A 26280-nucleotide genomic window follows, 5' to 3' on the forward strand; every position below is an offset into this window, starting at 1 on the left:
ATATCTAGTGTGCGGCTCTGCAGGTGGAGGTAGGTGCAGGGTATTATATATCTAGTGTGCGGCTCTGCAGGTGGAGGTAGGTGCAGGGTGTTATATATCTAGTGTGCGGCTCTGCAGGTGGAGGTAGGTGCAGGGTATTATATATCTAGTGTGCGGCTCTGCAGGTGGAGGTAGGTGCAGGGTATTATATATCTAGTGTGCGGCTCTGCAGGTGGAGGTAGGTGCAGGGTATTATATATCTAGTGTGCGGCTCTGCAGGTGGAGGTAGGTGCAGGGTATTATATATCTGTGTGCGGCTCTGCAGGTGGAGGTAGGTGCAGGGTATTATATATCTAGTGTGCGGCTCTGCAGGAGGAGGTAGGTGCAGGGTATTATATATCTAGTGTGCGGCTCTGCAGGTGGAGGTAGGTGCAGGGTATTATATATCTAGTGTGCGGCTCTGCAGGTGGAGGTAGGTGCAGGGTATTATATATCTAGTGTGCGGCTCTGCAGGTGGAGGTAGGTGCAGGGTATTATATATCTAGTGTGCGGCTCTGCAGGTGGAGGTAGGTGCAGGGTATTATATATCTAGTGTGCGGCTCTGCAGGTGGAGGTAGGTGCAGGTATTATATATCTAGTGTGCGGCTCTGCAGGAGGAGGTAGGTGCAGGGTATTATATATCTAGTGTGCGGCTCTGCAGGAGGAGGTAGGTGCAGGGTATTATATATCTAGTGTGCGGCTCTGCAGGAGGAGGTAGGTGCAGGGTATTATATATCTAGTGTGCGGCTCTGCAGGTGGAGGTAGGTGCAGGGTATTATATATCTAGTGTGAGGCTCTGCAGGTGGAGGTAGGTGCAGGGTATTATATATCTAGTGTGCGGCTCTGCAGGTGGAGGTAGGTGCAGGGTATTATATATCTAGTGTGCGGCTCTGCAGGTGGAGGTAGGTGCAGGGTATTATATATCTAGTGTGCGGCTCTGCAGGTGGAGGTAGGTGCAGGGTATTATATATCTAGTGTGCGGCTCTGCAGGTGGAGGTGTGTGGAGATTCCCCATTACTGGGGCAGGCGGCATTAACCCCTTCAGCTCTGAGACTTTCTTGGTGTTTTTCTCACGCTGATTTCTATGAATCGTGAGGTTTTTGTTCCTTTTCCTCTGATAGATACAAACGCCCCAACTATGAGAGGCCGGAAGTGAGGAAACCCGTCTGCCCTCAGTCCTCAGCCCCTTTCTGCCCTCGGCCTCTTTCTGCCCTCAGTCCTCGGCCCCTTTCTGCCTCACACAGTATAATGTTTCCCCAGAATGTTCTCATTATATGTTTCCCCTTATTATCTCCAGTAATTGTATTATTACAGCGGATTCTTTCTGATGTTACATCGTCATCTTCTCCCCATTCAGGTCCCTACAATATCGGATCCTCTCAGTGGAGATCTTCTATAGAAGAGAATTCTCCTGATTGCCCCGTGAAGGATGGATATGGACAGGGACAAGATGGCGGAGAGGATATTACACCTCACCCTAGAGATCCTCTTCCGGCTTACTGGAGAGGTGAGAGATTCTGATGACGTCGCATTACATCATTCTTATCTATGGGAATAACAGATGGACAGAACTGGAGAGGTGAGGACTCTGGAAATGTCTGGAGTGAGATTTATTACTGTGTCTCTCCATAACCAGGATTACACAGTAGTGAAGAAGACCTCTAGTGAGCGCTGTCAGGCCCCTGTGTCTGAGGGATGGGGAAGACCCCTGAGCCCAATCACTTGGCCTCCACCTCACCCCCCGATACATGAGGACATCAATGACCAGAAGATCCTAGAACTCACCTACAAGATGATTGAGCTGCTGACTGGAGAGGTGACACTGCTGGGAATGCTGGGACATTATACAGTAACGCTATGAAGGGATCGGGGGTGACGGTATCATTGTATGTGTCAGGTTCCTATAAGGTGTCAGGACGTCACCGTCTATTTCTCCATGGAGGAGTGGGAGTATTTAGAAGGACACAAAGATCTGTACAAGGACGTCATGATGGAGGTTCCCCAGCCCCTCACATCACCAGGTAATAGACAGGACTAAATACACACGGCCTATAATTATCTGTATGTAAGGAATGAATTCAGTCCCTGTATGTGTCTCCTCCAGCTCTATCCAGTAAGAGGACAACACCAGAGAGATGTCCCTGTCCTCTTCTCCCACAGGACTGTAAACAAGAAGACCCCGATGTTCCTCAGGATCATCAGGTAGTTGTAGAGAAGGTGCCATGAAATCTCCCTATGATGTGTAGACGGCTGTGAAGTTCTTGTGCTCAGTCTTGTTTTATCCTCCAGTATTATATGTGTTATACTTGTGTAATGAGAGCGGTGGAGATGGCAGGATTAGAGCTGATCATAGATGGGACTTCTCCATCTGTCTGTGACTTTTACAATATTTGTTTCAGTGTGAAGATCTGCCCCATATTAATACTACAGAGACATATGTGAGGGATGATGAGTGGAGTAAAGAGGAGATTCCTACAGATAACCGCCCAGGTGAGTAGTGACCACTAAATGCAGAGAAGTCACAGATTCTTCTCAGTCACCGGCTGTGGCTGCTTTATCAGGGTTGTAGTCCGGCCATATCAAATGGTCACCATTCTGCTGCTAGACCACCACATGCTCCTCCACCCAAAACTGTCCCCTTTATTTTGGGCATTGGACGCCCTTCTGTTGGAGTGAGATCTGTATCAGCCAGATCTTACAGGTAGGATCCATCCTATCCCCTGAAATTAGAAAACATTGACCCTTAGCTGCCCAGATCTCTAATCTGTAAAGCAAAATGACAGCGTACGTAGAATGTGCAGACAATTCAGAAAATCATGGGAAGAAGAATCTAATCTGTATGGAGGACCCCTAAGAGAAAGCGGAGGGTAATGATGCTGGTGACGTCCTAGATTCTTAGTTTGGTGCCGTGTTCACCAGGTGAATAAAGATTGATTGCTGTCAGTGGGAGAAACAAAATAATAATCTTGTAGTTGATGAAGAGACCTCAGTAGTCTGGAAAGCTTGCTCTGTAACATCATTTATTTTATTTTTGTTCTCCATTAATAAGTATCATAACTACAAGATTCTTATTGTTTCTCCACTGAGAGCAATGACTCCATCTTTTATAACTACAAGATTCACTGGCGGACATACAACGATGCAGCTGCACAGGGGCCCTGAGCAGGAAAGGGCCCCAGGGCCTGAAAACATATGGAGATTTCCTTTGCTGGTGGCAGCTGCAATACTAGCAGGAGAAGCAGGGCCAGAACAGCTGAACGCATATGATTCTGCTGAGCTGACACAGGCCCCTTCCCTCACCTGTTAGAGGCCTGCAGGAGGCAGGGGGGAGGATTCATCACCTCTGCGAAAGCTGAGTATTTTTCTGTATACATCCTCGTATTCACCTATATGTTCATATTATTTCAGCTCTATTACAAGTCTGAGAAATGCCGATGTGGTGAAGTCACATGTGCACATATAGGTGAATACATACAAAGAAGACTCCTACTCTCTTTTTTTAATGGCGTGTGCATGTAATGTAGTGTGTGTATTTATATACTCACCTACCGCCGCTCTTCTACTTTCCTGAGTGATGTCACCGCTCTCTACTATCTCGGGTCACACTACACTCTGAGCCAGAGGTCTTTTACAATTAAAGCCCATTGAGCTTCTTTCTGTTGCTCCATAGACCTACGTTGTAAGTCACTTTTGGGTCCTGCAGAGCACAGTGTGACCTGGAGATACTGGAATGTGGTGACGTCACTGAGAAGAGGCACAGAACAGCGCTGGATACCAGAGAGAGCGGCGGTAGCGTCACTGAGAAGAGGAACAGAACAGCGCTGGACACCAGAGAGAGCGGCGGTAGCGTCACTGAGAAGAGGAACAGAACAGCGCTGGACACCAGAGAGAGCGGCGGTAGGTGAGTGTATTCTCACACTACATGCATAAACACAGATTCCATCAGTAAGCAAGTTAGTGGAGGCTTCTTTAATGATGTCTATGGTGCGGCTTTTTTTTGTTGTATTTCCTGGAGGTAATTGGGAGGTCCATTGGTCAGCAAGTTTAACATCCAACGCAGTTCTCCCTCCGGCCAGCAGGGGGAGCTCTGAACCTGGGATTCCAGGGAGGATCCCCTTAAGTCTGATCTGAGGGAGGAAGTAGTGGTCAGTCTGTAGAGAGCAGTAGAAGTGAACAGACGCAGAGTGAGCTGTCCTGTGAATCTGGGGCCTAGAGCTAGAGTAGCTTGGCCCAGAGAATCAGGAGTAGCTGAGAGGCAGCGGAGAGACTCGGACATCGGAGTCTGTGGCCACCAGGGCTTAAACATACTCCCTGGTAGCCGAATCCGAAGGGCAGGAGAGCTGCAAGCACCTGACCCAAAAACATCCCAAAAGCACAGCTGCAGCATCAAGGCCCGGTGTGGACTCCAGCAGAGAAGCACGAGAGAGAGGGCCTGCGCAGCCTGCTACAGAGGGAAAGGGACGTACCATCAGTCCAGCAGCAAGAGGGCCATTGCTGGATTCAGAGAGGCAGGGTCCTATCATAACAAAGAAAAGCACAGGAGTAGGCCTCATACTCAGCTGGCCAGAAAGATCTCCCCAAGTACTTCCAGGCCGACCGGATCCCCATCACCACCTGTAACGGTCTCCCAGGACTGGACTGTTTCCAAAGTAAAGAGGAAAAGGTAAAGAGACTGTTGTTTGTGCCTGGTTCTTTCATTGCCTGTCGGCCCTGCACCGTGTTAGCCACATAACCCCATAGACTTCCACGAGCACTAACAGTGTCCCCGGGGCTCCGCTCCACCTGTGGGGAGCCGTACCACCATTGCTGCTATAACATCACCCCGGAGGCCTCACACAGCAGCGGCGGCTTAATAGCCGCAGACCACAGGTGGCGTCACGAACACCAACTTTATTCACCAAGCCGGATATTTTACTGACACCCACCAGGGCCACGGAGCCGGGCCCAGCCACCACTGACTACCACCGGACTAGTCCGGCCCGGCACCGGGTGTCCCATAGCCCTGGGGTGGGCGAGTCATACCCACCTGTCATATAGAGCGCTGCTTAAAAGGATCCTTCCAGCGGATATATGTTGTCCGTGGATCGAGCAGCGTGTATCAGACATCACATCTATATGACTAGTATTTGATGCGGCTCAGTCCCAGACATCTATTAAAGTGTTCTTTCTCCTCTGAATCTCCACAGCACTTTAGGGGCACATATACCTGGCTGTGATCGTACAGCCACTGCCTGGTACAGGCTGTCCACGGCTCATGGGTCTCAGCTGTCAGGGGCACATATACCTGGCTGTGATCGTACAGCCACTGCCTGGTAGAAGCTGTCCACGACTCATGGGTCTCAGTTGTCAGGGTCACATATACCTGGCTGTGATCGTACAGCCACTGCTTGGTACAGGCTGCCGATGGCTCATGGGTCTCAGCTGTCAGGGGAAAAGCAATACTGCCGCAACGGCAAAACAGTGAAGCCCAAATCCTGATTGGAATATCAGTTAAAGCAAGGATTAAAATTTAACTTTTAATATCACACATCTAAAATCATGATATAACAAAAGTGCAGTGCAGTGCAGTGCATGAATAAATAACAATAAATAGATAGATCTCACCCAGTTTTTCTCCTGAGGGGATCACACACCACCGGAAAAATCCAAGGCAGAAGCGGGCCAAATTTGAACATGAGGGGGAGGGGACCAGTATCAAAAATTCCTTACCCCTGTCGTGCCCCTGCAAAGAAAGCTTCTGCCCTTACAAGGGCAGCACCCAAGTCAGGAATTCTAACCCAATAAATATGCACACCCTCCCAACGCGTTTCCCTCTCCGTGTAATAGGAGAGTTCATCAGGGGAGAAAAAATGAAAGTAAAGCCTGCAATGGCAGGTCAATCCCACACAAAGCACGTTGGTGGTACAATTGTGTGTTTGCTAATGGCCAGTGGGACCATCTCCCCTGATGAACTCTCCTATTACACGGAGAGGGAAAGGCGTTGGGAGGGTGTGCATATTTATTGGGTTAGCATTCCTGACTTGGGTGCTGCCCTTCTAAGGGCAGAAGCTTTCTTTGCAGGGGCACGACAGGGGTAAGGAATTTTTGATACTGGTCTGTGACACCCTGGCAAAGCCAGGTTGTCACAGAAATAGTTAATCCTCCTTGGTAATCTGATCTCACACCGGTGCAGCAGGACAAACCACATCCCCCAGGGTAAGAGAAAAGCAGAGGGGAGGGGCTGGAGCAGAGTGTTTGGAGAGACAGACAGAAGAGGAGTCTGGAGTTGTAGCTCCCTGGCTGAGAGTGAAGCGTGCTCCGAGAGGGCCGGGACAGGCTGCAGTGAGGAAGGGGCCAGAGGTAGCCGGAGCAGGGTAGTGGCCCGACGGTACCTAGGGTGACCCGGATCACTGCAGCGAGTGGATTCCCCGTTCCCGGCTGAGGAGAAAGAGGAAGAGAGTGGAGAGAAAGGCACCTGGCTGCAGGGAAAGAACAGGAGCTGCTGCACCGTGTGTGGGACACTAACACCCCCGTACCAAAGGCTGCGGACACCGGCAATTCCTAGTTTACCAGTGACTCTGTGTGAACTACTTGTGAGTACGCCCGTGCCCTCAGGCACCGCACCGCAGCACTGCGCCCTGCTCCCTGCTTATCCCCGAACGGGCCCCGGGACCAACTGCCCCTACCCACGGAGGGGTTAACATCCTAAGCTGCATCCCAACACCGTTCCCGGGAGTCCCGCACCTTCATCCCAGCGGTGGTGTCCACAATCACCACAACCGTGGGTGGCGTCACGGACAATCTCCCTTAACAAACCCCCTTTTACTGTGGAGCCTGGGATCACAGACCGGGTCACGCCACCGTGATACCCACAGAAGTGACCTCGTGGCCCGGATCTGAGTACCCCCTGGTCCCCGGGCGACACAGGTCCCCTCCCCCTCATGTCCAAATTTGGCCCGCTTCTGCCTTGGATTTTTCCAGTGGTGTGTGATCCCCTCAGGAGAAAAACTGTGTGGGATCTATCTAATTATTGTTATTTATGCATGCACTGCACTGCACTTTTGTTATATCATGATTTTAGATGTGTGATATTAAAAGTTAAATTTTAATCCTTGCTTTAACTGACTGGTCTCAGCTGTCAGGGTCACACATACCTGGCTGTGATCATAGAACCACTGCCTGGTACAGCCTGGCACGGCTCATGGGTCTCATCTGTCAGGATCACACATACCTGGCTGTGATCATACAACCACTGCCTGGTACAGCCTGCCACGGCTCATGGGTCTCAGCTATCAGGGTCACACATACCTGGCTGTGATCATAGAACCACTGCCTGGTACAGCCTGCCACGGCTCATGGGTCTCATCTGTCAGGATCACACATACCTGGCTGTGATCATACAGCCACTGCCTGGTACAGGCTGCTCACGGCTCATGGGTCTCAGCTATCAGGGTCACACATACCTGGCTGTGATCATACATCCACTGCCTGGTACAGCCTGCCACGGCTCATGGGTCTCAGCTGTCAGGGTCACATATACCTGGCTGTGATCATACAGCCACTGCCTGGTAGAGGCTGCCCATGGCTCATGGGTCTCAGCTTTTGGGTTCCCTATAAAGGAGTTGTGTGAAATAATACATGTACGTTAAAGAAATTGTCTCACAAAAGGATATTATGGGGGTTCAACTTTGTAAAACGAACAAAATAAATTATTCTCACCTGCAGTCACCCTCCTGGATCCAGCGCAGGCCGTCCTGTGGTCTGTGCCAGCATTAATTATGTTACCGTTCTACCAGACACAGGACCGCTGCAGCTTGTGATTGGCTGCAGCGGTTAGGTAACATGAACTGCAGGCATCACAAGCTGCAGCAGTCCCGCGTCCCGTAAAATGGTGAGATAATGCTAACGAAGACCACAGGACGACCTGCGCTGGATCCAGGAGGGTGACTGCAGGGGAACACAATTTATTTTATTTTTACAGAATCTGGCCTCCAGGTAATGACCTTGTGTCTGGACTATCCCTTTAATAAACTATAAATCCTCATCTTTCTTGCACCTGACAGCTCTAGTGTTCCATTCCCTGATGCTTCTGTTTACAATGGCTGCAGACATCACAGCTCAGGTGCCTAATGTGACCGCTGCAGACAATCACTGGCTTCAGAGTTTTGAGCCATATACCACTGACAAGCTGCAAAACACATATACGGCTGTGCCATCTCCAATGTAACTAGACGCATTGGAGACAGCGCTGAAGCTGCAGCAGATAGGAGGACGGCAGGACTGTGCCGTGTTATATCCAGATGGTGAATATGGAGCTTATTTATTGTTTAGATTTGGTAGTTTTGTCCTAAACTAGTAATAAACGCTACAATCTATATGTTTACATAATTTCGTTACCGTATGGGGGGGGCAAAAAGATTTCTTGCACAGGGGCCCCCTGCAGTCTGTGTCCGCCCCTGACAAGATTCTTATTGTTTCTCCACTGAGAGCAATGAATCCATCCTCCTAGAATCTCGGCATCTTATTGATGGATCTTCCTTCTCTCTTTTCTGATGAATGTGCTGATAGGGGCGTTTATATCCAAAGTTGGGCACAGGGTAACTGTAACATATGAGGGGGGTTAGGATTATCCAACAGTGGGTACATGGAGGCCAGGCAGCGCACCCACAGGCTTTCTAAAATTTAACTTCTTCATCCCCGGGCAATTTTTATTTTTTATTTTTCAGTCAATATAGACATATAAGGGATTATTTTTTGCAGGATGAGTTGTACTTTTGAATTACACTATTCATTTTATCATATAGTGTACTGTAAAATGGTAGAATAATTCCAACTGCAGTAAAATTGCAAAAAGTTAGGGGAATTACACAATGTTTTTTATTTACCATGTTGACTATATGTTCACATGTTTAGCCTCTGATGGTGAAGAAAGGCTTGTGCTGGGAGGAAGCTGCCAGATGTAACGCCACGGAGACTTGGTACTGTGATAGTTGACTCCAGGGGTTGGCGATTGGATTATCACAGTCACGATGTGGTCGTGTGCAGACTAGACAGCTGGTGTAGGCAGGTGCAGTGGATAGCGCTAATAAAACAGGTACAGTAGATACATCAGGCACAGCTGGTATAGATAGATGTAGCAACTACAGTGGGCACAGTGTATACTAGGAAACAGACACGTGTTATCACACATAGCATGAGACTTAGGAAACAGAACAGGAACGGACAACTAGCAACATACCTCTAATGATAGACCACGTTGCCCAGGCACCTCCCATAGGGGGAGGATGTCTTAAATATCTAGTGCCTCTCAGCCGTAGGTTGTGAGGCACTTCCAGGTAAGGGCACTTTGGCCCTTTAAGAATATATAAGCGGGCCCTAAGCACACTCCCAGGAGACCTGAATCGGGGAAAGGCTGCAGTTCACTGCGGGGACACCAGTAACAGCTATTTTATGAATTATACAAATTTAAGGATATAATTTATATATGTTGTTGTAAATAATTTCAATTCTTGGCAGATACCTGTACCAGGAAAACAGAGGCACAAATTACATCTTCAAATTTAAAATCAGATGACCTTGACAGCACACAAGATATAACTGAAGTGAATGCCACTATTCAAGATATACCATCATCCCTTCACCGCAAAGATCTATCATGTGATTCTTTTAAACAAGTCCTATATTCTGAATCATTACAGACTATTAAGAAAAATAAATGTCACAAAAGCAGCATTAAAAATCAAAGTGCTGTTACAGCAAAGAAGCCATTTTCAACTTCAGAATATCAAAAAAATATTACAAAAATTCACATAGGGGAGAATTTTTTTTTTCCAGAATCTGTTAGTTACCAGAGAACTCACACAGGGGAGAAGCCATTTTCGTGTTCAGAATGTAGTAAATGTTTTAACCGAAAATCATATCTTGTTACACATCAGAGAATTCACACAGGTGGGAAACTTTATTCATGTTCCGAATGTGGGAAATGTTTTAACTGGAAAATAAATTTTGTTACACATCACAGAATTCACACAGGTGACAAACCTTTTTCATGTTCAGAATGTGGGAGATTTTTTAACCGAAAATTACATCTTATTTCACATCAGAGAACTCACACAGGTGAGAAACCTTTTTCATGTTCAGAATGTGGGAAATGTTTTAACTGTAAAACAAATCTTGTTAAGCATCAGAGAACTCACACGAGTGAGAAGCCATATTCATGTCCAGAATGTGGGAAATGTTTTACCCAAAATTCAAGTCTTGTTACACATCGGAGAACTCATACAGGGGAGAAGCCTTTTTCATGTTTAGAATGTGGGAAATGTTTTGCACACAAATCAACTCTTGTTACACACCAGAGAACTCACACAAGGTAGAAGCCTTTTTCATGTTCAGAATGTGGGAGATTTGTTAACCGAAAAGTACATCTTATTTCACATCAGAGAATTCACACAGGGGAGAAGCCTTTTTCATGTTCAGAATGTGGGAGATGTTTTAACACCAAAGAATTCACACAGGGGAGAAACCCTTGACATGTTTATAATGAGGGAAATATTTTGCACACAAATTGGTTATTTTTGCACATCACAAAACTCACAAAGGTTAAAGCCATTATCATACCTAGAAGGTGAGAAATGTTTTACTTGAAAATTATAATTTGTGGCCCACTAAGAAAAATTTACATTGGCCACGCGAAGCCTTTTGGAAGTAGTGTTAATTAAACCATTTAATGCAAATTTTTTTTTACCTCCCTACTATCTCTTTTCTTGTGTAGGTGGAGGAGGTGGGGTGAAGTGATTCTCTCTGTTCTTTTATTGGATATTTCTATTAGATCCTTAGAAACCCATATCCCTTATTTAAGCCTTGCGAATTGGAAAGAGAGTGGCATTTCTAAATTGGCGGCTATTTATAGAGATTCTCAGTTAATGCCTTTTTTGTAGATGGTTGAGAAAATTTGATCACATTGAAACTGTCTTTATCAATATCTCCAAGTGAGACATCTCATTAGTACAGGATCTGACATTGGGTATTATTATTATTATTATTTATTTATTATTATAGCGCCATTTATTCCATGGCGCTTTACAAGTGAAAGAGAATATACGTACAACAATCACTAACAGTACAAAACAGACTGGTATAGGAGGAGAGAAGACCCTGCCCGCAAGGGCTCACAGTCTACAGGGAATGGGTGATGGTACAATACGTGAGGACAGAGCTAGTTGCGCAGTGGTGTACTGGACTGAGGGTTATTGTAGGTTGTAGGCTTGTTGAAAGAGATGGGTCATGAGGCTCCTCTTGAAGCTTTCCACAGTAGGGAAGAGTCTGATATGCTGAGGTAGAGCGTTCCAGAGTATGGGGGAGGCATGGGAGAAATCTTGTATGCGATTGTGGGAAGAGGAGATAAGAGAGGAGTGGAGAAGGAGATCTTGTGAGGATCTGAGGTTGCGTGCTGGTAGGTACCGGGAGACTAGGTCACAGATGTAAGGAGGAGACAGGTTGTGGATGGCTTTGTATGTCATGGTTAATGTTTTGAACTGGAGTCGTTGGGCGATGGCAAGCCAGTGAAGGGATTGGCAGAGTGGTGAGGCTGGGGAGTAGCGAGGGGAGAGGTGGATTAAGCGGGCCGCGGAGTTTAGGATAGATTGGAGGGGTGCAACAGTGTTGGAAGGGAGGCCAAAGAGCAGGAGGTTGCAGTAGTCGAGGCGGGAGATGATGAGGGCATGCACTAATGTTTTTGCTGATTCTTGGTTAATTCATCTCCTCTCTCTCTACATAGACTTTTTCAAAAAGGGGAATATTATATTAAAGGGGTCTCAATTTTATATAGTTTTTTTTTAAACTCCCCGTTACAAAATCTGAAGTTGTCATACATGGTAAAATGGGAGCAATAGGTATCTTTTACATTCTTCCCTCAACAATGGTGGGCGCTTCGGAATGCATTTATAGGTCCTCACTCAGCTTGTATAAATCACCTAAAACAAATAAAAAAAAAATCATACAGGGCGGTATCTGTTTCCAGGCAAATTGGCTCACATGTTCCCTGATTATTCCCCTTTCTGTTGGACAGCCTGTCTTCAGAAAGGCACGCTGGGGCATGTATGGTGGTCCTGTCCTAAAGTTATGGTATTTTGGGAGCAGGTGTTTGATCTAGTTTTATCTGTAACTGGTCTTCGTGTAATTATGGATGATCCACTGGTAATCCTGAATATAGGACTCGATAACTTCCCTGAAAATGTGAAAACTGTTATTGCTGATATACTTACCTCGGCCAGACGATGTCAGGCTATAAAGTTGAAACTCCCTTCAGTTCCCTCAGTTGAGGAGCTTGTCATTAAAATTAATACTCATTTTCATTATGAATTTACACTTACCCATAATACAGAGAAGAGAAAACAAATTCAGAGAAATTGGGGCATTTCCTTCACATGCTATTTGTCCTATGAGGTTATATTATTTATGTATTTGTATTATTGATTCCTATGTATAGAATTGATTGGATTGATGTTCTTCCCCTCCCCCCCTCCTATTTTTTATTTCATTAATTTTATTTATTTTTTTCCCTTATTTTGATTTGTGGTAGTTGTTAATATTATCTTAATATTACACCAATTGTGATATGTATTGTATATGTATTGTTATGTAAAAAAAATAAAATATATATTGTAAAAAAAAAAAAATGGAAAGCACGTTAGAAGTTACATTTCAATAATAATATATACAGTTACTAATAGACGTCTGTTTTCTACAAATCAAATAAAAAAAGTCATATTCCATGTGCATCAAATATTTCTCATTGTTATATATTTATTTAGTGACTATATGGACAAGAGTATTGCAACCCTCCCCCAAAAATACTCAACATTCCCCTCCCTCTTCTTCCTAACGCCCAATCTCAGCGATCTGCCATTCATTACAGTTAGGGACACTTTGCACACTACGACATCGCAAGCCGATGCTAGCGATGCCGAGCGGGATAGTCCCCGCCCCTGTCGCAGCTGCGATATCTTGTGATTACTGGCGTAGCAAACATTATCGCTACGGCAGCTTCACATGCACTCACCTGCCCTGCGACGTTGCTCTGGCCGGCGACCCGCCTCCTTACTAAGGGGGCGGTTCGTGCGGCGTCATAGTGACGTCACACGGCAGGCAGCCAATAGAAGCGGAGGGGCGGAGATGAGCGGGACGTAAACATCCCGCCCACCTCCGTCCTTCCGCATTGCCAGCCGGGACGCAGGTAGGAGATGTTCCACGCTCCAGAGGCTTCATACACAGCGATGTGTGCTGCCTGCTTGAACGAGGAACAAAATCGTACCGTCGCAGCAGCGGCATTATGGAAATGGCGGACCCTACACCGATCATATGATAACGACGCTTTTGTGCTCGTTAATCGTATGTAAAAGGCTTTACACACTACGATGTCGGGAGCGACGCCGGATGTGCGTCACTTTCGATTTGACCCCACCGACATCGCACCTGCGATATTGTAGTGTGCAAAGCCCACCTTACTTTCAGCGCACAATCTCGATGTCTGAACAATGTCTGTAACTTCTCTATACTACAATAATAAACATGTTCATATTACAAATTACTATTTACATCGACCTGTTCCCTCATTATGGCATTAAATATCTTGGATACAATACTATTATTACTGCAATTTGTCACTGACTTTGTTAATCACGTTTTGCCGGAGTCGTCTGAACCCATCTAAATGTTATCAATTTATGTGTAAGAAACAATAAACATCCTTCCGCAGTTTTCCCGCTTGTGTCCAGTGTCAGTTCTTCTATATTCCCTTATATAAAACCTTGGTGTCTCCGACCAAACCTGCTGATTAGGATTTTACAATTGTAATAACTTTACTTTAATAAAGTATTTATACTCCGCAGCCTGTGTATAAGATCCGCAGCTTCCGCTCAGCACTTCCCACCTTTGTCCTCTGTACGTATGCCGACCTTGTGGACAAACAGAGGGGTCCTATATACGCTAGGGATGATTTATAGTTCTGACAGTCTACAATGTCCACTAGGGATATAGATCTGACCCCTTCAAGGATCCTTGTCCATTGATCATCAGTAATGGCCCAATGTCCCTTTCCCATTTACACATTGTATAAAGTCCAGAAATCTCACCAGACTTTCTCCGTGAATTAGATATTGTGCTCAGTCCATAGTAATACACGGCACACACTTTGTCTTTGCTTTGCAAGTAAAAGAATTATATAGGAGAAATCATACATTTTAAAACCATCAATTCCTACGTTTTGGCTCGAGGAGCCGTGTTCACGAGGTCGCTAGGAAAAGAAATATAAATAGCGTCTAAATACATATTTACAGATATATACAATAAATACAGTATATTCTTAGGATAAACATCTTTCTTTGGATGAGTATTTTTCAAACTTATGAGAATAATCTCACAATCTGGAAACGTAATATACATTGAATATAGTGCTTAGTATAAATAATATCAGATGTACATATGGCAGTATAACAGGCTATCAAATTTTGCACATGAAACTTTTGAATTGGTCTTGATGTAAAGGACACGTGTGTCCAGCAAAGGGAGTTTATTATGGCCAGTCATCTTCATATGTACTGGCAGGATGCGGAGCATTTTATTTAATATTGACTTCCCTGAAGATCTATTGAAACGCGTCGGAAATTCTTCATACTATTTGCACCGTAGGACAAACCAATGAAGGATGCTATGTGTACTGAGAATCATGAGCTCCCAGGTTTGCTATATGGAGAAGCCCATCTGAAGTGGTGAGACCTTTCCTTTTGGCAGGATCCATCTAGATGAAGGGTGGCTTCCTAGGCTATAATAATTGATTAAGGTCTGCCTTCTATCACTATCTCCCTAACCTACCTCCATATTTGAGGTGACTCCTCTGGAGGTGTGGGGTTTTGATTAATGTGTGACCATTTGGTCATTTTTGTGTGAGTTATGTGCCCTACGCATTGGTGCTGGTACCTATGTGGTTATTGACCAGGCACCATTTGTGTTTACTTTTAAATCACGTATATTAGTGACCCTGTTCACTTTTAAGATGGTCTTAATAAATGTTAAGTTTTAATATTTTGTTTCTCCTATAAGATTTTTGTGATTAACCCTTCTGTGTGAAACACATGAAACTGTTAGTAATATTAGTAAAAATACATACAAGTTGCATTAGGTTTAAATAGGTTAGGAAGGAGGATGAGGGTAGAGGAAAAGGTAGTGATGATAGCCTATGTAAGGCAGTTATGTACTACCTGTTAATGCTGATCTCCTGGAAATGTGAGGGGTTTTTGGTAATGAGGGTCCCTGAAATGTTAAATGAAAGCAAAGTCAGGAAATGTAAGTTATCTCATATAAGTAGGAAGGGAGAAAAGGATATAGTATATGAATAAATGTAGATTGCCTTTGTGTGATGAGCACACCCATATATGTGCTATCCTGGATGTAGCCCTGTTATGGCCTGAGTGCGTGGGCTTTAAATAGCCCCGACGCCTGCGCACTGGCCGTCTCGTGTATTACAGGGTTATGACGTGTCTCTGTAACATGGGAAGATGGCGCCTGCACACTAGAGAGCACCTGGGTGACCGACATGTGCGTATTCGCCGTCTCTCACACTGCAGGGAGATGACGTGTGTTGGTGTACTGACCAGAGTCTGCGCCTGCACACTGGAAAGCATCTGGTTGGCCAGCGCATGAGCATTGTGGTGAATTTATGGTAATGGTCTACTAGAGCATCCTGGTGATTATGGAGATGGCGGCGCATGCGCATTTGGAAAACCAGTGATGCGCTAATATAGTAGACGTTTATGTATTGTGAGACATGTTGTGGCAGCTTGGTAGTAATGGGAATGGCAGCGTGTGTGCTCAAATGTGTTTGATATGCTGGGAGTGTCTCAAAGTACATGAATATATGGTGCCCTATTGGTTATATAGGATGGGTAGAGGTAGTGATAAGGGTAGGGAAGGGCAGAGTAAAGTAGCTGGTGGATATATGAATAGACTTTGAGGAGAGAGCGAAGTTAAAGAATAAAAAGCAAAGATAAAGAATAAAGTTAATGAATAAAAAGCAAATAGATATAAAGATATTGGGACAAATTGGTAGGCCTGATTAGTGGAATGAAAGGAAAAGGATATATATGGGCAGTGTCAGAGTCAGCTATTGAGGAAGATCTGTAAAATGATTCTTTTATGAAAAGTACTGTATAATGATATAAATTAGTATGGACTTTTTTAATGAACTAATATATATTTATTTGAACTAATATTTATTTTTCTAAAATATGTATTTTTTTAATGTATTTTTCAAAAAACATATTTTACAGTGTTTTGTGTACAGTGATATAAGATTGTGTGAGCGAATATAGTTCCCAAAAATATTTGAGGGTTTTATTGCGAAAGAAAAAAATTTGAAAGAACAATTTTCAAAAATGTAAAAAAAAGGAAAAGAGGATGAAGAAAAGAGTACTGCCTACATTAATGTTATAGAAAAAATAGATGCATACGTACGCACCTGTGGCGCCCTGGACAAGCCAGGTCGTCACAGGTACTGCAACAACACACCCCACACCCCGAGATAGGCACACCAGTCACACACAAATCCTTGTTGCCTCCCTCCAGGGGCTGATGTCCACACCAGGTGGGGTGGAGCCAGGTGGTTGGCCCCACCCACTGAGGAGTTCACAGCCCTGGAGGCGGGAAAGGAAGTCAGATGAGTTAGGGAGAGTGAAGGAGAAGGAGGGAAGTAGCAGTTGAGGAGCAATCTGATCGTGTCCGGGTACATGGCCCGGGCACCAAGAGCAAGGTTGGCCGATGGTGGTGGCCGTCTGCAGGAGAGGCCAATTGACGGCGAACCGTAGGACCGGGGATGGGCGGTGGCCCGCCGCTACCGAACCGGGGAGCGAAGAGAAGCCAGCACAAACCGGCAGGGCCTACGGACCCCGACCAGGCTTGGAGTCGCCGTTAAACCGGTCAAATCCGTTAGCGACCGGAACCTCCGAGGTTTCCTAGCAGCAAAAACCCGATTGAAGGCAACCGTCCAAACCGAGAAAGGGAAATACAGCTACCGCCACAGCTAGAATTCCCAGGGCCAGAGCCTGCAGGCAAAAGGGGCTCTTCCAGCACATATCCAAGCTGGGGAGCGGGTTACCGGTGGGAAGCCATCGGGACCGAAGATACACAACAGGGAAAGGCAGCCACCACCAACCTTCCGGGGGTAACCACAGTAGCAGGCTGCGGGACCCGTCCATCCAGCCGTTTGTTTTACCGGAGACGCTGTATACATTCTTGGCTGAGTGAGTACCACCGTGCCATCTGGCACTGCGCTGCCCCCGCGACCCTGCACCTCGCCAACCCTGCCTCCCCCGTCACATCACCGGGCCCCGGGACCACCAAATCCCCCTACCCACGGAGGGGAAAGAAACATCTCGGCTGCTCCCTGTCATCGCTCCCAGGACCCCCGTCCAGAGCAGCGGTGGTGCCCCAACCTCACCACAAACCGTGGGTGGCGTCACGGACCAACTCTCCAAACCCAAAACCACCCCTTTCACTCACGGGCGAGGAGCGCCGCTCGAGTCCCCGGAACCGGCCCACCGCTCGAGCCACCGAGCAGCCAGCAGCAAGCAGCAGCAGCGCCGGACCCGAGCGTGGCGAGCGCAGCGCCCCCCTCCCCGCCCGCGACACACCTGTGTATATGTGTGTGTGTATATATATATATATATATATATATATATATATATATATATATATATATATATATCATTGTATCATTGGAAACAGGAAAAAATTCTCCAGCACGATCACAAATCCACGGCCGTCTTTAAAATCCAAATCTTTATTCAGATGGTTAAAAGTCCATGAGACATTCACTTGTCCACATATAGCAGTGAGTTCACATAGGGACTACATGTTTCGGCACAAAACTGCTTTCATCCAGGTCCACAGCTGCTCTGTTAGAATAGACTATTTTAAACAGAAGGGAGAAGGAGGAAACCTTCCAGTAATTAAACACTAAAAATAGTCCAAACCATTAAGATTCCAGCAGTAAAATGTAAAACACTAGTTCTGTTAGAATCAAAGCTACCAATTATTACCAAAAACAGAGTACATGATATTAGCAAGAAGAAAACATGCACAACAATTTCATAACATACATTAATACTGTGTTATCAGATCCAACCTACTGTTTAAACCATTAGGAATGTGAGTTTCTAACAAAAATATCCATTTACTTCATGAGCCAAAACATTTTTATGGAGATCCCTCCTCTCAGAGGTTTATAAACTTTTTCTATCCCTTTAAAGAAAATACTGCTTAGATCTCCTTTGTGTTTATGTGCAAAATGTGGTGAAACCACTGAAGCACCTGCTATAGGGAGATTTAATGCATCTGAAATATGTTTTTGATGTGTTTTTTAACGGTCCCATCGTGCAGCCGACATATTGAAGTTCACATTCACAACATTCTATCAAATAAATCACGTTTTCCGTGTTGCAATTTATAAAGTCTTTTATCATATACTCCCTTTTATTAAAATTGGAAGAACATTTTTCATCTTTACTGACAAAATTGCAACACTTACAAACATTAGCGCCACATTTATAAAATCCGGATAATTTTAACCAATTTTGTGTGGAAGAATCAGTCTTACCAAGGAAAAGACTGGGGGATAAAAAATCTCCAATTGTAGATGCTCTTTTAGATACAAATTTTGTCTGTTTTTTAAGGATATTTTTTACTTCAATATCTTGTTCCAATAGAGGTAAAAACTTTATTATAGAGGTGATCTTTTTGAACTAGGGACTATACTTGGTGGCAAATTTATAGATTCCCTATTCTTGTTATTATTATTAACCCTATCCGTTTCATTTTTTACAATAAATTCCGATCTTTATTCTTTGCAATTTTCTGGGCTCTATCCAAACTCCAATCAGGATAGCCTCGAGCCTTCAATCTTTTACAAGTATTATCAGTTTCCCTCAGAAAAACCTGTTCTTGGGAACTGTGATGTTTAGTCCTCATTAGTTCCCCTACAGGGAGATTTTTCACCACATGTGGTGGGTGACATGATGTGGCTCTGAGGATACCATTAGAGGCTGTATCCTTTCTAACAGGTTCTACTTCTACTTTTCCTGTTATAGAATTATCAATTAAAGTCACATCCAAGAAACTAACTCTCCGATTTTCATAGCTACAAGTGAATGTTAAATTGTAGTCATTATCATTTAGGTATTCAAAAAAATGCGGCTTCATTTTCAGTGCCACCATATTGCCAATATAACGTCCTATCCTTTTAATTTTCATGTTATACGGAATTTAATCCTATTTCCAATAGACTCAACATCTCTGCATTATAGATCTCTCTGGGGTTTTGTGGTAACTCAGTGTACACATCTTTATTTTCCAAACCCAACAAGTGTAATTTCTGATATAAACCCGCATCCATCAGGACTATAGCCCCAAATTTATCCGCTTTTTTACCAACAAATCTCTGTTATTTGTCAAATCTTTTAGGGCGCATGTTTCCTGGAATGTCAGATTGGAATTTTTGTTAACAATATTTTTACTTCATTCCAAAAGTTATTTTTCAGTAGCATCCTGAAAGCATCTAATACCGCCGGTCTAGAATTTAATGGATAACAATCCTTATTAGATGTGGAAAATAAGTTAGAACTCTGCACCATGTTAACGGAATAATTTTTATCAAACAATCTCAAATCAAGAATCGCTTGTTGCTCCTCAAAATATAATAATGCAACTTTTTTATCTAATATATCACAATCCTGTATACATTGTGCACCAGGAGTCACCACATTATCCCCTTTAATATGACATATTAACATTATATTACATGCTATGTGTTTCTGAAACACATGCACTTCACCATACTGACCCGCAGACACTTGCACTGCTTTCCCCGCCCATCGGCCATCCTGCCGCCTGTGATTGGTTCCAGGCAGCTGACACGCTGACACCCAGGGTGAGGGTGCATCTAACTTCAACCAATTACACACGCTGGTGGGCAGGCAAAACAATGAATATTGAATCGACGGCTCCGGAAGGGAATAGCGTGACCTGGAAGGAGTGTGCCGCAATGACAGCCTAGGGTGAGTATACCACATGCGCTCCTACCCACCATCCCCTCCACAAACGTTTTTACTCTCCGGATTCTGGTCCCTATAGACTTACAGTGCCTACAAGTAGTATTCAACCCCCTGCAGATTTAGCTGGTTTGATAAGATGCAAATAAGTTAGAGCCTGCAAACTTCAAACAAGAGCAGGATTTATTAACAGATGCATAAATCTTACAAACCAACAAGTTATGTTGCTCAGTTAAATTTTAATAAATTTTCAACATAAAAGCGTGGGTCAATTATTATTCAACCCCTAGGTTTAATATTTTGTGGAATAACCCTTGTTTGCAATTACAGCTAATAATCATCTTTTATAAGACCTGATCAGGCCGGCACAGGTCTCTGGAGTTATCTTGGCCCACTCCTCCATGCAGATCTTCTCCAAGTTATCTAGGTTCTTTGGGTGTCTCATGTGGACTTTAATCTTGAGCTCCTTCCACAAGTTTTCAATTGGGTTAAGGTCAGGAGACTGACTAGGCCACTGCAACACCTTGATTTTTTTCCCTCTTGAACCAGGCCTTGGTTTTCTTGGCTGTGTGCTTTGGGTCGTTGTCTTGTTGGAAAATGAAATGACGACCCATCTTAAGATCCTTGATGGAGGAGCGGATGTTCTTGGCCAAAATCTCCAGGTAGGCCATGCTATCCATCTTCCCATGGATGCGGACCAGATGGCCAGGCCCCTTGGCTGAGAAACAGCCCCACAGCATGATGCTGCCACCACCATGCTTGACTGTAGGGATGGTATTCTTGGGGTTGTATGCAGTGCCATCCAGTCTCCAAACGTCACGTGTGTGGTTGGCACCAAAGATCTCGATCTTGGTCTCATCAGACCAGAGAACCTTGAACCAGTCTGTCTCAGAGTCCTCCAAATGATCATGAGCAAACTGTAGACGAGCCTTGACATGATGCTTTGAAAGTAAAGGTACCTTACGGGCTCGTCTGGAACGGAGACCATTGCGGTGGAGTACGTTACTTATGGTATTGACTGAAACCAATGTCCCCCCTGCCATGAGATCTTCCCGGAGCTCCTTCCTTGTTGTCCTTGGGTTAGCCTTGACTCTTTGGACAAGCCTGGCCTCAGCACGGGAGGAAACTTTCAAAGGCTGTCCAGGCCGTGGAAGGCTAACAGTAGTTCCATAAGCCTTCCACTTCCGGATGATGCTCCCAACAGTGGAAACAGGTAGTCCCAACTCCTTGGAAAGGGTTTTGTACCCCTTGCCAGCCTTGTGACCCTCCACGATCTTGTCTCTGATGGCCTTGGAATGCTCCTTTGTCTTTCCCATGTTGACCATGTATGAGTGCTGTTCACAAGTTTGGGGAGGGTCTTAATGAGTCAGAAAAGGCTGGAAAAAGAGATAATTAATCCAAACATGTGAAGCTCATTGTTCTTTGTGCCTGAAATACTTCTTAATACTTTAGGGGAACCAAACAGAATTCTGGTGGTTTGAGGGGTTGAATAATAAATGACCCTCTGAATAAACTTTTCTCAATTTAAAAAAAAAACCAAAACATTCTTTTTTCCTGCAGTGCATTTCACATTTCCAGGCTGATCTACAGTCCAAATGTCACAATGCCAAGTTAATTCCTAATGTGTAAACCTGATAAATCTGCAGGGGGTTGAAGACTACTTGTAGGCACTGTATATGGGCACCGGAGTCTGGAGCGGACCCACATTTTTTTCTCAATCCGGCAGTGATCACCTTTCCCGGATTTTGGCGGCTTCGATCAACTCTACTCATGGACTTTTAACCATTTGAATAAAGATTTTGATTTTAAAGACGGCTGTGAATCTATGATCGCACTGGAGAATTATTTCCTTTTTCCAATGTGTAATTCCGTGATGAAGGCGCATAGCGCTAAAACATGTACCGTATTTTTCAGACTATAAGACGCACTTTTTTTCCCCAAATGATGGGGGGAAATGGGGGGCTGCGTCTTATGGTCTGAATGTGGCTGCGGGGAATGAGGGTGCTGTGGTGGAGCGGGTCATCGGGGGCACGAGCAGGCTGTAGCAGCGCCTGCCGTGACCATGTGGGCCCGCTCATTACATATGCACGCCCATCCTCCCGCCCATCATCTCTCAGCGCTAAAGCCAGCACTGACAGGTGGGCGGGGGGGTGCGCGCATAAGTAACAGTCGGCCCACATGATCACCCCTGGCAACTACAGCCTGGAGTGATCATGTGCAGCTGTATTCACTGCCCCCCGTGCATCATTATCAGCGCGTGGTGCAGTGAATCAGTGTACTCACCCGTCACCGTGTGTGGAGCCGTCCCCCTGCAGCATCGCGATGTCTTCCTGTCTGTGCCGGTCAGCTGATCTGTGTAGAGAGCGGTGAGCACAGCGATGACGTCATCGCTGTGCGCGCCGCTAGTGTCCACACAGATCAGATGACTGGCACAGACAGGAAGACATCGCGATGCTGCAGACAATGGTGACGGCTCCACACAGCGGCGCTGCTGCTGAGACAGAGAGGAAGCTGATCGGTGCTGCAGGGAGTGAGGAAAGGTGAGTATAAACGCTTATTTTTTTTTCTGTGCCACAGGATACAAGCCATATACCAGGATGGGGGGTATTTTATGAGCAGGATGGGGGTATATTATGAGCAGGATGGATGGGGGTATATTATGAGCAGTATGGGGGTATATGAGCAGGATGGGGTATATGAGCAGGATGGGGAGTATATAGCAGGATGGGGGTTTATGAGCAGGATGGATGGGGTATATGAGCTGGATGAAGGGTATATCAGCAGGATGGATAGGGGTATATGAGCAGGATGGGGTATATGAGCAGGATGGGGGTATATGAGCAGGATGGGGGTATATGAGCAGGATGGATGGGGGTGTATCTCTGATACAAAGGCCTCACTGGTGCTGTATTTTCCTAAGTAAATTCTTTGCTATTATCTAGGCTGTGATAAAGACTCTCCTTAGGAGAATACAGCAGCAGTAAGGCCTTTGTATCTGAGTGTTTGGTGCCCCCTGCCCTAATAGCCAGGCTGTAATAAAGACTCTCCTTAGGCTGTGTGCCCACCATCAGTGTTTGCAGCGTTTTGGATGTAGCCTGCTTCAGCTGAGTCCAAAACGCTGCAATGTACAGTACAAGCAAAGTGGATGGGATTTGTAGAAATCCTGTGCCCACTGTGCGTGCATGTAAAAAACATTAAAATTAATACATCTAGTTATCAAACATTTTATAGTAGGACATATTATATGTTTTCACAGTTGTGTCTATATTGGAAGGGCATAGCTTATTGATAAAGTTTTTATAAGGAATAAATAATAAGGTATCTGTATTAAGTATGGATAGATGCTGACATAGCATGGTACATATATATATATATATATATATATATATATATATATATATATCCTTCCATCTGGAAGCTTCTAGTGATTATGTCATGTGTAACTGTGTTCAGCTGAAATACCCTATATGGATTGGACAGTTGTCATATAACACATGGTGGGAGGGGGTGGCTGCTCACTCCTGCTCCAAGAGTCAATCCACACATGTCAAAGCTGATCCATCCCATCCATCCAGCCTCTAAGAAGCATGTCTGTCTGTTCCTTTGATCCTGCATTCACCCAAGACGAAGCAAGATATGGTTGTTCTCTCAGGAACTCAAGAAAGACTAATTGAACTCTTTTATGTAAGCTAATGAAGTATATTTTTTTTCCTTTTCTGTAACTGAACTGCAACTTTATAATTTAGCAATCATTTTTATCAGATATAAACTACATTTATTTTTTATACATTTTGTAGTCCATTTTTCATGCGTCTTATCGCGTATTTGAAGAAAAATATATTTAAGAGTATATTTTTAACATTTGGAGATCCAGCCATTCGTGTTTTTTAATTTTTTTGTTGTTCCTTCATTTTGCATAAGGGGGGTCAGAAGTAATAAGTATCTCCTGCAAAGTATCAGGAATCGACAATTTATAAAAATCACGCAGAACCTAGGAAATACGTATAAGTCAAGTTGCATCAATGTTTTTTTAAATGAACTTTGAACTTTGCTAAGCCACAGACGATACTCTTTAGACGTGTCTCTGGAGGAGCTCAGCTGATCGCACGGCTGTCTTCATTAGCTGCGTGGAGGTGACCGGAGCGGCTGTGTCTGCTGCAGCTCCGGTCACCTCCATGCAGCAGCGCTGGAAGCGACGCAGGAGCATCCTGGATTACGCCGGACATGGAGGGCTTTTTGGGGCTGATTAAAGTGGTTAACCAGGGTATATGTTTGTGTTTTTTATTTCTAATAAAGGATTTTTTTCAGGTGTGTGTGTTTATTTACTGTAATTTACAGATTAATCATGGAAGGTGTCTCATAGACGCCTGACATGATTAATCTAGGACTTATTGGCAGCTATGGGCTGCCAATAACTCCTTATTACCCCGATTTGCCAACGCACCAGGGCAAATCGGGAAGAGCCGGGTACAGTCCCAGAACTGTCGCATATAATGTATGTGGCAATTCTGGGCGGCTGTTGGTCTGATATTGTTAGGCTGGGGGGCTCCCCATAACGTGGAGCTCCCCATCCTGATAATATCAGCCTTCAGCCGTATGGCTTTATCTGGCTGGTTTTAAAATTGGGGGGGACCGCACGCCGTTTTTTTTAATTATTTAATTATTTATTTCACTACACAGTATAGACACGCCCACCGGCTGCTGTGATTGGGTGCAGTGTGACACCTGTCACTCAGCGTGGGGGCGTGTCTCACTGTAACCAATCATAGGCGCCGGTGGGCGGGGAAAGCAGGGAATACGAGATTGTTTAATGGGCGGCCGGCTTTTTCAAAACAGTAAAAGCCGCCGGAGCAGTGTGAACGCCGTGCAGTGCCGGGGATCGGGGATTGGTGAGTATGAGAGAGGGCTGCTAACTTCAGTCACTTAGGAGATTAGCGGTCACCGGTGAGCCCTTCACAGGTGACCGCTAATCAGGGCGCGACACAGACAGAGCCGCAGCATGACCGTGAAGTCGGGTGAAGTTCACCCGAGTTCATTCTGACAGTGAGGCTCTGTCTGTGTCTGCTGTCATCTGCCATTCAGCTCTGCTACATGGCTGTCTGTGTCTGCTGTTAGCGGCCATGTAGCAGAGCTGAACGGCAGATGACATAGTAAAAACGCATCCCTACACATTACACACGCTTGGCAAGTCAATAAATAAAAAAAAAAAAAAGGTGCCCAATGCATACGTCACAGAACACATGATCTAAAGGATCGCACACAAAATTGATCAATTTAACATAGACTACTAACGAACGTGTGACAGCAAATGAACGACCTACGTGCAATCTCATAAGATCCCGTATGCAACCTGGGCGTGTCACATAGCAAATGCGATTGTACAACTAATTGCAACGTGTAAAGTGGGCTTTAGAGACATCCAAAGATTGCTTAGAACCTGAAATGTCAGTAGGTGATATTGTGAATTCTGACTGTAATCAAGATGGCCATAGACATGTGCCATGTCTTCGGGACTTTGGAGAAGAAGCAGGAAATGACATAGAGAAGTGAGAAGGGGGAGGAGCCAGAGTAGAAGACGTGCAAAAAGTTGTCAGAAAAGGAAATGACAAAGCGGAGCTCGAAGGGGGAGGAGTCAGAGAGCATGGCGGAGATCAGTTTCTAAAAATAGAACAGACTAAGTTAGAACTTAAACTAAGAAAAAATTTATTGGACTTATGCAAATTAATTCCCGCATACGATCCTAAAATACATGTATGCAGAAATTCCGAAATATTTGAAAGTTCCGTTGAAAAATTAAATTTAACCGATAGTGAGAAGACTCAGATATTTGACAGCTGGTATTAAAAAAGTCTTCTGACAATGAGACATTTGATTGTTCAAGTCATAATGATATCATAAGGCTGAAAAATCTCATCTTCTGTGCAAGGAATGAAGCGAATCCAGATTATGAGATGTTGAAGGAATTACAAATTGAACAGAATGAAAGTATGTTCTCATTTATGTCTGTTTTTGAACGTTTATATAGGACGGTCATTCCAAATGTCAGACTGAATGGAATGATCCATTTATTCGTCAAGAAATTTAATTTCCTTGATAATGCAGCCTGTATGGTGGCATTAAAGAAAAAGTCCCTATTTGAATGTACGACATTTATCGATTTTGTTAGAAATCACCAAAGTCAATC

General features: G+C 44.7%; 1 pseudogene; it reads left to right on the plus strand.

Moving 5' to 3' along the window:
- LOC142259193 (uncharacterized) overlaps positions 1–26280 on the plus strand; it is a 65960-nt pseudogene that overhangs the window by 12930 nt on the left and 26750 nt on the right.

Source organism: Anomaloglossus baeobatrachus, assembly GCF_048569485.1.
Source record: "Anomaloglossus baeobatrachus isolate aAnoBae1 chromosome 5 unlocalized genomic scaffold, aAnoBae1.hap1 SUPER_5_unloc_3, whole genome shotgun sequence".
Taxonomy (NCBI): domain Eukaryota; kingdom Metazoa; phylum Chordata; class Amphibia; order Anura; family Aromobatidae; genus Anomaloglossus; species Anomaloglossus baeobatrachus.